Source organism: Hippichthys cyanospilos, chromosome 15 (assembly GCF_059441005.1).
Source record: "Hippichthys cyanospilos isolate Australia breed blue-spotted pipefish chromosome 15, RoL_Hcya_1.0, whole genome shotgun sequence".
Lineage (NCBI taxonomy): Eukaryota > Metazoa > Chordata > Actinopteri > Syngnathiformes > Syngnathidae > Hippichthys > Hippichthys cyanospilos.
In genome coordinates, this window is record NC_142383.1 from 17,789,484 (window position 1) to 17,803,051 (window position 13,568).

Here is a 13,568-nt window from a genome sequence, read left to right on the forward strand (position 1 = left end):
ACTATTCTTGGAATTGGGACTTTTGTGACTAACTAACTTCTGAGAGAACCCTGTTGGAATTCTGACCCTGAAGTGAGAAATCTCACTTTGAAAAAGTCCCATTTTTTTTCCCTTCCGTGGGAAATCAGCGAGCATGACGAGAAGGCTGAAGGGGGGCATCAAGGACGCAATGGCGGATTGGTCATCCAATCATAGCGCCGCTGTTGGAGGATGCTAACGTATGCTAGTTAGCACGGAGCGTTAGCATCCGGCCTGTAAGCCGTCAGGCTTGGAGAGACTGGCAACTTTTACACATCGCGCGGGGGGCTGGGGAATCGTTCATGCTCAAGCGGATTTACCCTGAGCCCCCCCCAAGCGCCCCCCCACCCCCGTAGGCCACAAATCCCACATTTTATTGACTTTCATATGCTGGCAATCAGATCTAAAGTACAGGAGGACAATTAGCCTGATTGTAAGTTTTTATGAGCATCATGGATATGGAGGGCCCGCGCGGGTGGTCTGGGCCGGGCTGGGTCCCACACGCGTGTGCCGCTGTTCAGACACGCAAGTGTCAAGTCAGAAAAACATCACGTCTGCCCTCACTAAAGTAATGGATTACTCAAGTACTTTAGTTCCTCAAGTGCTAACGTCATCAATTAGTTTGGGACTGGAAGCTTTCTCCGGGTTAGGAAGCTTCTTTTGACGGCCTACTTTTGAGACTATTAGAGAGGGTTTTAGAGTAGAACCTTCAACCAAGACTAGACGCTTTGCCCAGGAACCTTTCACCTTGTCTTCGGGACAAGAACATTCCCTCGGCAGTAGAGTCTTCTTGCTGGATCAGAAGGTTCACTTTGTTTTCGTCGCCTCTCTCAGGCCTAAAACCTTCTCCCTGGACTAGGACGTCTCGGGACTAGACTAGGCCCCTGTTGAAACTAGGTTACAATCTTGCCTTGAGTTAAATAACGTCTCTCAAGACTAAAACCTTCTCCAGGACCAGATCCTTATCTTCCAACTAGTACCTTCTCTGAAGACGACTACTTTCCCTTGATATAACAGACTTTCGTTGAGGCTACATCCTTCTCGCTAATTAGAAGGTTCCCTCTTTTAGAACTCTTTCTCGGGACTAGATCCCTCTCCCTAGACTAGAACCTATTCTCAGCACTAGGACTTTCTCTTGAGACAACAGCCTTCCCTGAAGATTAGAGCCTTCTCTCTAGGTTAGAACATTCCCTTGAGGTTGGTAACCTCTCTCAGGACAAAGACCTTCTCCCTGGAATAGATCCTTCTCTCTCAACTAGTACCTTTTCTCAGGTCTAGTTCTTAATAAAACAGTCTTCCCTTGAGACTAGAGTCCCTTGGTTCCAATCATTCTGATTAGACTAGTAGCTTACCTAAATACTAGTACTTGAGACAACCCCTTGAGTCTAGAGCCTACGTCCTAGATTAGAACTTTCCATTCCATTGTTCCCTTTCAACTAGTATCCTCTCTCAGGACTAGTACTTTCTCTTGATAGAACACGTTCCCCTTGAGATCCCGATCTTATCCTAGAATGTAGTGTCCACTCTCAGAACTATAACCCCTTGGTTTCGACCCTTCTGATTAGACTAGTAACTTACCTAAAGACCCGGACCACATCTCGTCTTTTGTCCGGAAGCTTCTCTAGGACTAGAACCTTATCCTTGGAAGCCTCCCTCGGATTTAGTGCCGTCTGAGGACTATTATCCCCCGAGATTAGAACTTTCTCTCGGGACCGGGGGCCCAGGGCCACCGGATTCACTTGCCCGGACGCTAACCGCGTTGGCGTTTGCGTCGGGTAGGGCTCGGAAATAAAATCCGAGTCGCGATGGCGCAGATGGAAAGCTCATAATGTAGCATATTAGCGGTTTGTAGTCACATCAATGACTTTTACAGACACGACACGACTCGGCACTCTAAAGGTTAGCACGCCGCTACATGTGAGTGCGCCACACGCACGCACACATGTATCATGAAATAAAAATACATATAGCGCGGCGGAACCCCGGTGGTCCGCGTCACGCACATTTGTAGCACATGCACGCTGGGGTTTGGCACGCTTCCCGCCCAGACGGCCAACCTCGCAAGACTTTCATCCGCCGCACGGAACCGCATCGCAAAGCAAGTGGCGCTCTGCGCTGAACCTTTCAGTACGTGCTAAGACTCACCTGTCGCAAGCTAGCTTACCGGTGAGCGGTTTGCGTTTACGTACGCAGGCGGTGAGTTAGCATTTGTTAAAAGGAGCAAGTTAGCTTGCGTGAAAAGCCTCCGCTGAACAAACGGATAATTTGGGGGGGTTTTCATCGCCAAAATGGCAGCCGACTCTCACTATGCTAATAGAAATATAGCATTGAAGCTAACGTTTGGTAAAGTCAATGCTGTTACATACATACATGAATGATAGCAGAAAATTATCAGTTTGTGTTTACTTCCCCTGTGAACATCTTGTAAAATCAGCATATTTCAAACATAACTTTTTTTACTACAAATTTAGCGTAAATTAATGATGCTGTATATGACAATATTCATGGTCAAAGATGTAAATTATCGAACGAACCAAGCGTTATTTTATTTTATTGTCATAAAAAGCAGGATTTGTGACGTTTGGTAAACAAAATAATGCACCGCCATCTAGTGGTCGACAGTGTAATTGCACCCAAAATAAACAAAAAGCAGGGGAAAATGGAGCAATAAACAGCAGCAAAATAAATCTGCAATATAGCTGGACTACAAACCTGGAACCCACCACGAAATGGGGGATTACTGGACATATAACTTGAACTGCAAACTGATCATGGTACAGATCCCGCTTGTAAGTCAAGGCACCACTGTACTACGTTGTGTTGGATCTTGCCTGTCCCGTACAATTAAAATAAATAAATAAATAAATAAATAAATAAATAGAAGGTCCGTGAAGCACTGCCCACCCCATCCTCTCCCCCACCCCCACCCCCCCCCACTCCCAATACCCCCCCCCTGCCGCCAACCTTAATTGGCCTCAGTGACAGAGCAATGCGCCACGTTTTTGTGCGCCGGCTCTTTAGCGGCTAAATCTCCATTGTGCCACCGTGTAATCTCTCTTGTCAAAGGGGAATATTCACCGATTAGCCCCACCCCTCCCCCGCCCCAACCCTGTGACAGGATTCCATGGGTGTGTCGGCGGCGGCGGCGGCCTCATTAAGCGCTAACAGGACTCCATCGGAGCCACCCACACTAGTGGGACCTACGACCTATCACCCCTGACACCCGCAACTTTGCCCAAATTGGACGGGGCTCATCTTTTCATGGCTCCGGGTGGGGGAAAAAAAAAAAAAAAAAAACGTTTTTCTTGAAGAATTTCATTCAGGTTATGTAATTGATGAATCACAAAATGCTTGAGAAAGACATTATGGCGACTGTCAAAGGAAATCATGGACATATGTTTCATGTTCCAATTCATTTGCTCTTAATTTGAAAAGAAAAATGGACTGTTCCTTTCGCGACATTAAGTTTGATTTGTTGGTACCGGCAGTAAACACTGATAACATCTTTTATTTGTTATTTTTTAATGTACAAAATACATTACATTGCACTTTGTATATTGTGTGTGTGTGTGTGTGCATGTGTGTGATATGTAGTTTTTTAAATTTGTATTTAATTTTTTATGCTAAAACTTGGTGTATATTTTATAATTATATGTGATTATATGATACATTTTTAATGATGATAATGATTTTAGAAGCGTTTATATTTTTATTTCGTTTACATATATTACATATAGTAGATGTATTTTCAATACTCATTTACATTTTATTGCTACAGTTTGGTGCATATTCTATCATGATTTCATTAGTACATTTATATTTTTTGTGTAGTATTATTATGTTATATATATATGTATTTTTTTTGTAAACATGTTGCAGTAATAAACCAAGTTGATGAAGATGCATGGCATTATGAAAGGACCACCCATCTGTTACACATGTTCAACAAACACCACTTTTTTCTTTGGGTGGGGTTGTTGGGGGGGGGTAATATCTTGCAGATGGGGGGTTCGGGCGTGCGGACCGAGGATCGGGGCGCATCAGAGCGGGCCCGTCAATATCACGCTGGTCAACTGGTCATTTTGGACCGGTCATTAAGCACCTGGGAAGGTGCTGTTTTGTCAGCTTCTCCCCGGTATCCACTTTCATTCGGGTCAAAATCAAACACAGGCGCAGACCCCCCGAAAACAAAGACACCTCTCACGCGAACCTCCACACACACACACACACACACGACGCACGACTTTGATGACTCATTTCCAAACGCCGTTCACGCCTCGCGATGCTAATGCTCGGCGCTAACAGCACCAGCAGAAAAGAAAGGACAAACGATGCCGTCGAACGGTCCAATCGGATCGCCCGAGGTAAAGCCATTTATGGAAAAGATTGATCTACAGATGACAAACTTGCATGCGTGTTTTTGTTGTTCTCCGCTTCCTTCCTTGGCGCGGCCGCCATGTTGGACTCAAGCTTTGCGGCTTGGGCCCCAGTGTGCTTTTTATTTGGGGGTTTGGCTCGGGCGCCCAAACCAAAAGGATGCAAGCGGTATGTTGGGGAAGAAAAAAAAAAAAATGGCATCCTCTTCGCTGAGGGCCACCGCAGATGTCACTCATATGTTCATAACTCACCGCAATTAGCTTTAGCATTGGGGGGACATTCAGGAAATTGGAGTGGCAACTAACTATTCATTTCCAAACCAAAAAAAACTATTAAAAAAAAAAAAAAAGAGTTTTGAAAAGAGCCTAAATATGGCCAGTCAATTAAGAAGCGGGTTTACTTAAATTAAGTACTCAAGTAGCTAAGTTCTTTAGGTACTAAAATACTATGAGTGATTACATACTAAAAGTACTAATACAATTGCATAATATCTGGAACTAAAGTACAAAAGATATCCAAATTTTTGGGTACTACTTGATAGATACTTAATTACCTTAAGTGAATGAAAAAGTACTTTAGTAATTGATAACTTTGGGTACAAAAGGTACACGAGTAATTGATTACTTTGGGTCCTGAAAGTATGATTGTAAGTAATTACTTGTGTATAAAATGTACTAAAGTAATTGAATACTTTAGGGAATTAAATTAGTAATGAAATCAAACTAAAAAATAAGTATCACTTTTTAGATACTTAATTACCTAAAGTAATTGATGACAAACACGTTTTAGTTTTGGTCATTTTTAGACACTCGAAAAAGATCTTTTTTTTTTAAATACTGACCATGTGAATTCACAATGAAGTAATTAATGAATAAAGTACCTAAGTCACTAAGTACTTTAGGTACTAAAAGTACTAATTCACTACTTTATAAACTAAAAGTACCAAAATCATTACTTTGGGTCACTTTTTACTAATTGATTACTTAGGTACTCAATTATCTAAAGTAATCAATTAATTTAGTACTTAATTAATTGATCTGCCTTTTTCTTAGACATTCCTTTAGCACACTTGAAAAAATATAGAAATGTCACGTGTGGATTAGAGCAAAAACAAAATATACCCGTGAAATCGAGCGAGTTGAGAACGGTTCATATTTTTAAAACGTTATTTGTCGGTGAAAAAAAAATCCGCACATACCCTCGGGCACCACAGTGCCACCCGCTGCTCCGGCATGCACTTGACAGCCTGCAAACACGAGGAGCCTTCCAAAAGAAAAAAAAAAAAAAAAAACTACTCCCGGTGTGGGCCAATAAAGTAAGTTTTTCCAAATAATGGTGTCGTAGGTGCGGACAGAGGCTAAGTTGCGCTGGCGTATAAAAGGCTGCCATCAACACACATAATCTCCGGGCTGAGCCCATTGAAAGCCGGGTCCCGGGGGTTAATTCTCCCATCGGTCCACGTTTGAATCAACTCCTGACTCACATTGAGATGAAAGCCGCCCTGGTCCTGCGGGGACCCCGCCCGGGCCCGGGCCCGATCCGGCCCGACCGGAGCGGATTATTGCATGTCGGACCTCCGTCGGGACAGGCAAACTGAAAAGAAAAACAATAATTAGAGATAATTGCTTGTGTCCAAACACCACGTTTAAAGCCCCCCCACTCCCAAGTCCTTTCATGGCATGTGAGCAGGAATGAAAGGGACACCCCCTCCCCAACACACACAAGCCCACCCCCCCGCCCTGTTTTGACAGCTGGGCAGGCGAACATAATTTGTGACAGCTGAACTGAAACGTCTTTAACCGCGGAGCCAGGGAGCCCCGCGAGGTGATCTTCCCCAGAAAGGAGGCGGGGTCTCGCCGTCCTTTCGTTCTAAGGAGAAAATAACAAAATAAAATCTTCTTTCTCCACTTTAGTCGGCGTACTCCGTTTTCAAACTTTTTTTGGGGGGCAAATGCCGAAGGAGACGCAAAAAATTGGAAGCCATTCATCAATCGAATATCGCTCCCTTGACCCATCAAGACCTCAAATTGGGATCTCCAATTTTGAAATATTAAATCAAATGACCACATCAAACCAAAATGGCTTCTTAAAACTTGTTTGTGTGTCAACTCAAAATGGATATCGTTCTTATGTCACATGTGGCAATGAGACGGGCTCCTGGAGCTAAATTAAAAAGAAAAATTCCGGGGAAAAGTTGGTTTTCCAAAGTAAACGCCCAAAACGGTCACCGAAATGGACGACTTTCTGTCTTTCCAGATATGACTTCTTGAGACTTTTTTGTGGCAACTAACTATTCATTTCCAAACCCAAAAAAACTATTAAAAAAAAAAGGAGCTCTCAATGAGCTGATTTTTAAAAATTCATCAACTGAGAAGTTGGCTTTTGAAAGTAAAGGGCCAAAATGAGCAGCCTAAATGGTCGGTTTGAACCAAAATGGTCGACTTCCTCATACGTGACTTCTTGAGACTTTTTTTGTGCAGCATGATTGTTCTTGCTTTTAGGTTTCACGATGCTAACAGGCTTCCGGATATGAATTTTTATTTTTTTTTGCAATTCACTGAAAAGTTGGCATTCGACTGTAAATGGACGAAAAAAACGGCCACTTTAAACCAAAATGGCCGACTTTCTGTGCATTTTCAGGTACGTCTTCTTGAGCCTTTTTTGTGGGTCTACTCATGATAGTGATTGCTATTAAGTTTCATGTTGCTAAGTGAAACAGGCTTCCGAGTCGGATTTTATTGAAATAAATGCCCAAAATGATGGGTTTAAATCAAAATGGCCGACTTTCTGCGTCTTTTCAAAGCTAGCTTCTAGAGACTTTTTTGCGGGTCTACTCTTGATAGTTATTGTGTTTCAAAATTGATTTGTGCCTCCAAATGTGAACATGGTGTCATGGCGCCTTTGACACATTGGGTTAATTTGCTGCTCCCCGTGGTTGACCTTTGAACCTCCGGGGCCGAGCAGCGAGACGGGCGGAATCATGTCGTTCCGAGGAGCCGGGGGTCACGGGTCACCGCGGAGATTCTGCCTATCCGGGCCGACCCCGAAAAAAAAGAAACCAGGACCACATGTGCTCCTACGGACGTTTAAAAAAATAAAAATAAAATAAATAACTGGTGATTTTCCATGTTTGAACCCCCCCCCCCCCCCCTTCTCTTTTCTCGCAGGCGCGCACTTCGTTCAATCAAGTCAGGAATCGACAACATCTCCATCTTCAAATTGGCAGCGACGGGAGTTTTCCCAGAGGTGGAATATTAATATAAACATGGGAATTTCTGAGCCCCTAAATGCAACACCCCGTCCCCCCCTTCCAAATAATTCTCCGTGTTTACTTTTCCCTCCGGGCCCCTAATTTGCGTGAGTGGGGAAACGTTAAACCTACTGTTGCCTTCACGGACGCTTGGGGAATGTCTGCGCTTGTCCATCTGGGCTTGGAGCTGCTTCATCAACGCTGCCAGGAAAGGCCATCCCTATGGCATTTATAGAAAGTCATATTTCATCATCATTAGTGCGATTATGAATTCATGATCATAAAATGTATGCTTAAACAAATACTTTCAATTTTCCAATCTTTGGAATGGTTACAGTTCAAATGCACATTGCTGGTCACTTTATTAGGTACGCCTGTGTGTATACAGTGTATGTATATTTACACAAGTCGAAATATCTCAAAGAGATTTTGCATTTTCTATCGCTTGGTCCTCTGTGTGTTTTATCGTTATTCACGCAACTTTTTACCAAGTTGTGGAAAAGTTTTTCAGAAGTCCAATTTGTGCTAAAATCCCGCCCGCCATTTGAATTAGTAGTTTGAAAAGGCAGGTAAAGAATCAAAATAACTGAAAACGAAAAAAATATGTAAAAAAAAAAAAAAAAAAAGTTACTATATGACCATTTAGCTCGAACAAATAAGTCGCCTTTGTCCGTATAGCCTCTGGTGGTGACGTCACTCACATCTGCCGAAACGTCTTCAACACGTGGTTCATCAAACGTCACAGATGCGGGGACAGATGCGCGCGCATGTTGTCTACAACCACGACACACGTTGTTTTTTTCTTCCTGCGTCTGGAGTCTATTTGACTGCACACCGCAGAAAGGGAATATGACGTCATTTTACGCCCACTTTACTCAATAAATTGACGTTGATTTACTATTAATTGAAACGCGTTTCTGCTTTCACATTAGTTACACACATTTAGAAGAACGAATGAGTTTAGAGTGTTTTTTTTGTATATAATCGGAAGTAAAACGTGTTCATAATAAAGTTGCGACAATGATAAACGTTTGAAAAATAATTTAAACACGTTGACCAGCGAATTTAAAACGCCCAACGCACCTGTTGCGTTCACTGCGAACGTCGAATTGGACAAATTAAATGCTGCGTTTTCTTTAAAAAAGTTTTTATTTCCGTATTTGTTAAAAGTGGAATTTATTAGTATTCGCTAATTACGACATTTAGTTTGTCAATAAAACAAAACCGTTTGATTGTAATTGATTCATTAGTGTGTTGTTGTTTTTTTTACAGTTGGTTATTTGATTCATTTGAACTTATAGATGAACTACAATTTAATTGTAATTGTTTCAGTAAAGAAACATTCAATCTTTAATACAATTCAAGATGAAAATATACACTATATGTCCGAACTTTTTTTTCGGCCGTTGAGGACAAAACTTTACCTTATTTTTCAGTCACTAATATTGTTTAACGAGTGTACAAATAAATCATTTAAACGATACTTGAACTAACATTATTAAGTCGTCAAATTTAGACAAATTTAAAAGAAAAAAATTGAACGGTACAAGCGCCGGTGGACAGTAAAAAAACGAAAATAACGAGGATCGAGTAAAAAGAGTGAATTAGAACTTTTGTGTGTGTGCGCGCGCGTGCGTGTTCGTTTGTGTGTATTTGAGTTCCAGTGTGGTGCTGATGTTGGTGCTGCCGCTTGTGCCCCCGTGTGGTTCCCGCAAAAATGTTACTAAATAAAAAAATAAAGCAATACATAAATACAAACAAACATAAGTCATGCGGAAAAAAAGTGTCTGGAAAAAAAAAACGTATTAGACACGTTAAGCCGTGTTGTACAAGTGTAAAAAGAAGAGAAAACCTTTGTTTTTTAAGTGTTTTGGTGCAGAAAAGACAAATACATGGCCTAAAGAATGACAACAAATAGATTACGGTGGTGTCTTGATTTACGAGTTTAATTTATTCTTGAGTTAACATCCTTAAGAGTCATACGTGAAAGTAAAAAAAAAAAAAAAAGATAGAAAGAGCATGACAATTTGCGTTTTTTTTTGACAACACCTACATTTCCTAAAAAAAAATGTTTATTCTTTAATTTATAATACATTCATTTGTTTACGGTATTTTTCGGTAGAAACCCTTCAAGTTGTATTGCATTTAACACAGCTTGATATTCAAGTAAAAAAATAGATACACTACCATGGTGTTTTGATTTATAAGCTCAATTTATTCTTGAGTTAACATCCTTGATAGTCAATTGTTGGCATTCTTAGCAGTTAGCCTGACGTTGAAATCTAATTTTTATAATTTTTCGTTTCATTCATGATTAATTCATTTTATTTATATATAATTGCGAAAATTTACACAAAAACTCGCCAAGTGTAACAATTACACTTTTGGTTGCAGTTAACGCCGCTGATATTCAATTTAAAAAAGTAGTCGAATTTCAAAGAAAGGCCAATGAAAACGCAAAACAAGCGAGAGAGCAGCTAGCTAATCAACTGCCAGCCGAAAGCTAAAGAAAACTTTTCGATGTACATGTAGTACCCCGTTAGGCCACAACATTACATGGCAGCACTGAGCTCTACTGAAACAGGCACAGTCTAACAAACAGAAGAAGAAGCAAACTTAACAGAAAAGGCGTTTAGCCAACCCAGCTTGTCTATTAATTTGCCCGTTATGTTAGCATTAAGCTAGCAGATTTGACTTGTAAGGAATTGTTTAAAAAAAAAAAAGTGTGTTTGAAGTGGTTGTACTTAAAGCACAAAGCGTTACTTAAGCTCTCTTCCTCTTGAATGCCCAAGTCATGCAAGGGTGACATGTAAAGCCCCTTGAACACGCAACATGGGCTGCAACACGCTACAGCTACACGCTACAGGCCGACACATGCTACACTTGCTAAAGGATACCGAAAAAAAATCAAGAATATAAACAACCATCTGCTGTGTGCGCAACTCGAGTGTGTTCATGAATTGTTGATGTCAACAGGGACATGCAAACTTGTTTTTTTTTTTTTTTTTGGTGCGTGGAGTGTGTAACTGATAATAATCATGGCATAAAATCACGACTAAGGAAAATATTGAATAAGTCAAAACACAATTTTAAATATGATAAACTAGTGGCAAATAGCGATGCTGGCCGTTGTGGCGTTTTAGCCTCGTGGGGGCAGTGTGGTGCCCCGCATAGATGGAGTACACCCTTCAAATAACCGAGGAAGAAAGTTGCGAGCTTGCGCTATTAATTAAACAAATTTTTCAAACCCTCGGGATGAATTTGTACATTTGAGCAGCGTTCTTTATTTACATGCGTTTTTCCACATTATTTTGAGAATGAATATTTATTATTTGACATACTCGTACACCCGAAATCGATGCTAACCTCCTGTTAGCATTCGAACTAGCTATTACATTGACTTTAGCATTAGCGCTAACAATATTACATTGACTTTAGCATTAGCGCTAACAATGTGAAAAAACAAAGCACGCTTTGTGTTCAAATACACAATACGTGCATATAATTATATTGTGCGTTTATTTTTACCTTAAATTCCGGCTGTCGTCATCACACACCTGAAAGGATGCTCACGTACCACACAATCACAAACGTTTGCGTTGTGTTGCATTCAGGGGACTTTCACAAAGTCGGGAACTTGTAATTCTACAAGTTCGGCACCTCATCGCAACATTTTTTTTCCCGCCCAGTCAAACGACCCATTTTTGGAAGGGCAGTGATTGGAATGAAGATGTGAGTAAGTCTAAGCCCCCCCAACATACACACTCACACACACACACACACACGCGCTTACACTTACCATGACGAAATGGTATGTGACACGGCTCCGTGAACATGGCACGGAAGGGTCCACTCCCTCTCCCCGGGGCTGATAAGGCGGCGGCGCTCCACTTGGGCCATTTTCATCCCGTTTGTCCCGGGAAGGACACGACGGGGCTGGAATTAGGGTTTTTTTTTCCCCATTGTCTTAGACTTGACTCAGACTCCTTGACGCTTGACTCGGCCATTGGACTTGCAAAGTATTTCTATCCACTCCAAATATTTGTATTCCTGAAAATTACGATCCTCCTTCAAAAGAATTCCAACATTTTTCAGATGACTAAAGCAGCCATCTGATTGGTTACCCTTGACTGTCTTTTTCTTCCACTCACGTCAGTTAACAACAGGGTTACGAATGTTTTAAATATCGCTGAGAGTTGAGCGTGACAAAACTTTTCTAAATGTTGTGGTTACGAAAACGGCATACAGTATTTCTGTATTAAGATTTACTCTTGATCTTATCCTGACTTGGACTCAAACCTTGTGGACTTGGACCCAAATTGCTGTTACGCAAACTTGACTTGGAGCCAGACCATCCTGAACCGGATTGGATATGGACATGGACTCGGATCTTGGTGATTCAAACTTGACTTAAACTGTGACTCGGACTTGGGTACGGATCTTTGGGGCTGTTACTTGATTTGGAGTTGGACCGTCACGACTCGGGACTTGACTCAAAAACAAAATTTCGTGACTCGAGACTTGACTTGGACTCGGAAGGTCGTGACTCAAGACTTGACTCGGTCTCGGAACTTTGTGACTCGAGACTTGACTCGACCTCGGAACTTTGTGACTCGAGACTTAGCTTGAACTCTGAACTTTGACTCGAGACTTGACTTTGACTTAGACACGAACCTCGGTAACTTGGACCTGACTTTGACTCAGACCTTCGAAATTCCAGACTTGAGGTTGGACCGTTGTGACTACAGACTTGACTTGGAACCTTGTGACTCGTACTTGGCTCTGACTTGAACTCCGACTCGACATGGACGTTTGAGACCCGGGCTTGAACTCCTGCCTTAGACCTATGTGACTCGGGACTTTACTTGGACATGAAACTTTTGACTCTTTGGCTTGATTTTGACTTGAAACCTCGTGACTGGAGAATTGACTTTGACTCGGAAGTTTGTGACTCAAGACTTGGGTGGTTGTCTGGTTGTTTCATTAGTTAGCTCGACCGTTAGCCCGTTGCTCATGTAATTTGATGAACTAGTTAGTTGTTATGTTGGTTGGTCGTCTGGGGTGTTAGTCGCACGTTACTTGGGAAACTTCAATTAAAAGAGTTTTAGGTTGCGGACTCGCGTCGTTGATTTTCGACCCCGTCTCGGCCTTCCCGCCTCGTGGAAAACGTGACCCGGCGGCCGGCGGCTCTGAATTATCCCGGGAGCGTTCCCGCGGGGACGGGGAATCCGAGGAGGAGCGGGGAGTCCGTATTCGTCCAATTGAGTTACGGCGCCGTCTTGTTTGTTCAGATGGTTCTCTTCGCGGAGAGCGAACGGCCGCATCAATTCTAAATGGGCCATAAAAGTCAGTGATGTGGGAGGGGCCGGGGAAGCCTAGCGCTCCGCCGGGCCTTTGGACAAACACCGGCAACAAAGACGCCCGAGACCCTCCCGGCATTCGGGTCGTCAAATCGACACCGGGCGAACCCGCTTCAAAGTCGACTTCTTCAAATAGGCGTTAACGACTCGCGGCTTTCGGGAGCCGTCCCGCTCCAAAAGTCGCCATCTTCGCTTCTCGGATCAACGAGTGACTTTATTGTATCGTTTTATTGTATCGGAGCACGCCATCAAAATATTTCCATAAAAGTCTCACGCGGTAGTGGTCGTAAGGACCGCCGGTAGTTGGATAAGACGGACGCTCGCAAATCTTTGGACGGGAAGAAAATTGATAGCGCCCACGAGGCCCGAGGATTTTCTTTGAAATTTTTGGGAGTCAATAACGATGGTTCGCGTGTTTGAAGCGAAGGCTAGCACGGAAGGCTGCGCATGCCATTTTCCCACGTTAAGCAAGGCATTTTTTTCTTTGTTCTACACAAACGAAGCCTCGCCAAGCACTGGTGATTATTATTTTATTTTAGTCCACTAGGTGGCACTCTTGTTTC

At 42.4% G+C, this 13,568-nt stretch overlaps 1 long non-coding RNA gene across 1 annotated transcript in view; it reads right to left on the minus strand.

Annotated features, from left to right (window-relative positions):
• LOC148412049 (uncharacterized) overlaps positions 1-11,249 on the minus strand; it is a 32,911-nt gene extending 21,662 nt beyond the window's left edge. The window contains exons 1-3 of the long non-coding RNA XR_015867921.1: positions 11,174-11,249; positions 7,778-7,865; positions 5,879-5,988 (exon numbers count right to left, since the gene is read on the minus strand). This is a non-coding gene — a long non-coding RNA (uncharacterized LOC148412049). The remainder of the gene's footprint in view (positions 1-5,878; positions 5,989-7,777; positions 7,866-11,173) is intronic.
• Between the last annotated feature and the right edge of the window lie 2,319 nt (positions 11,250-13,568).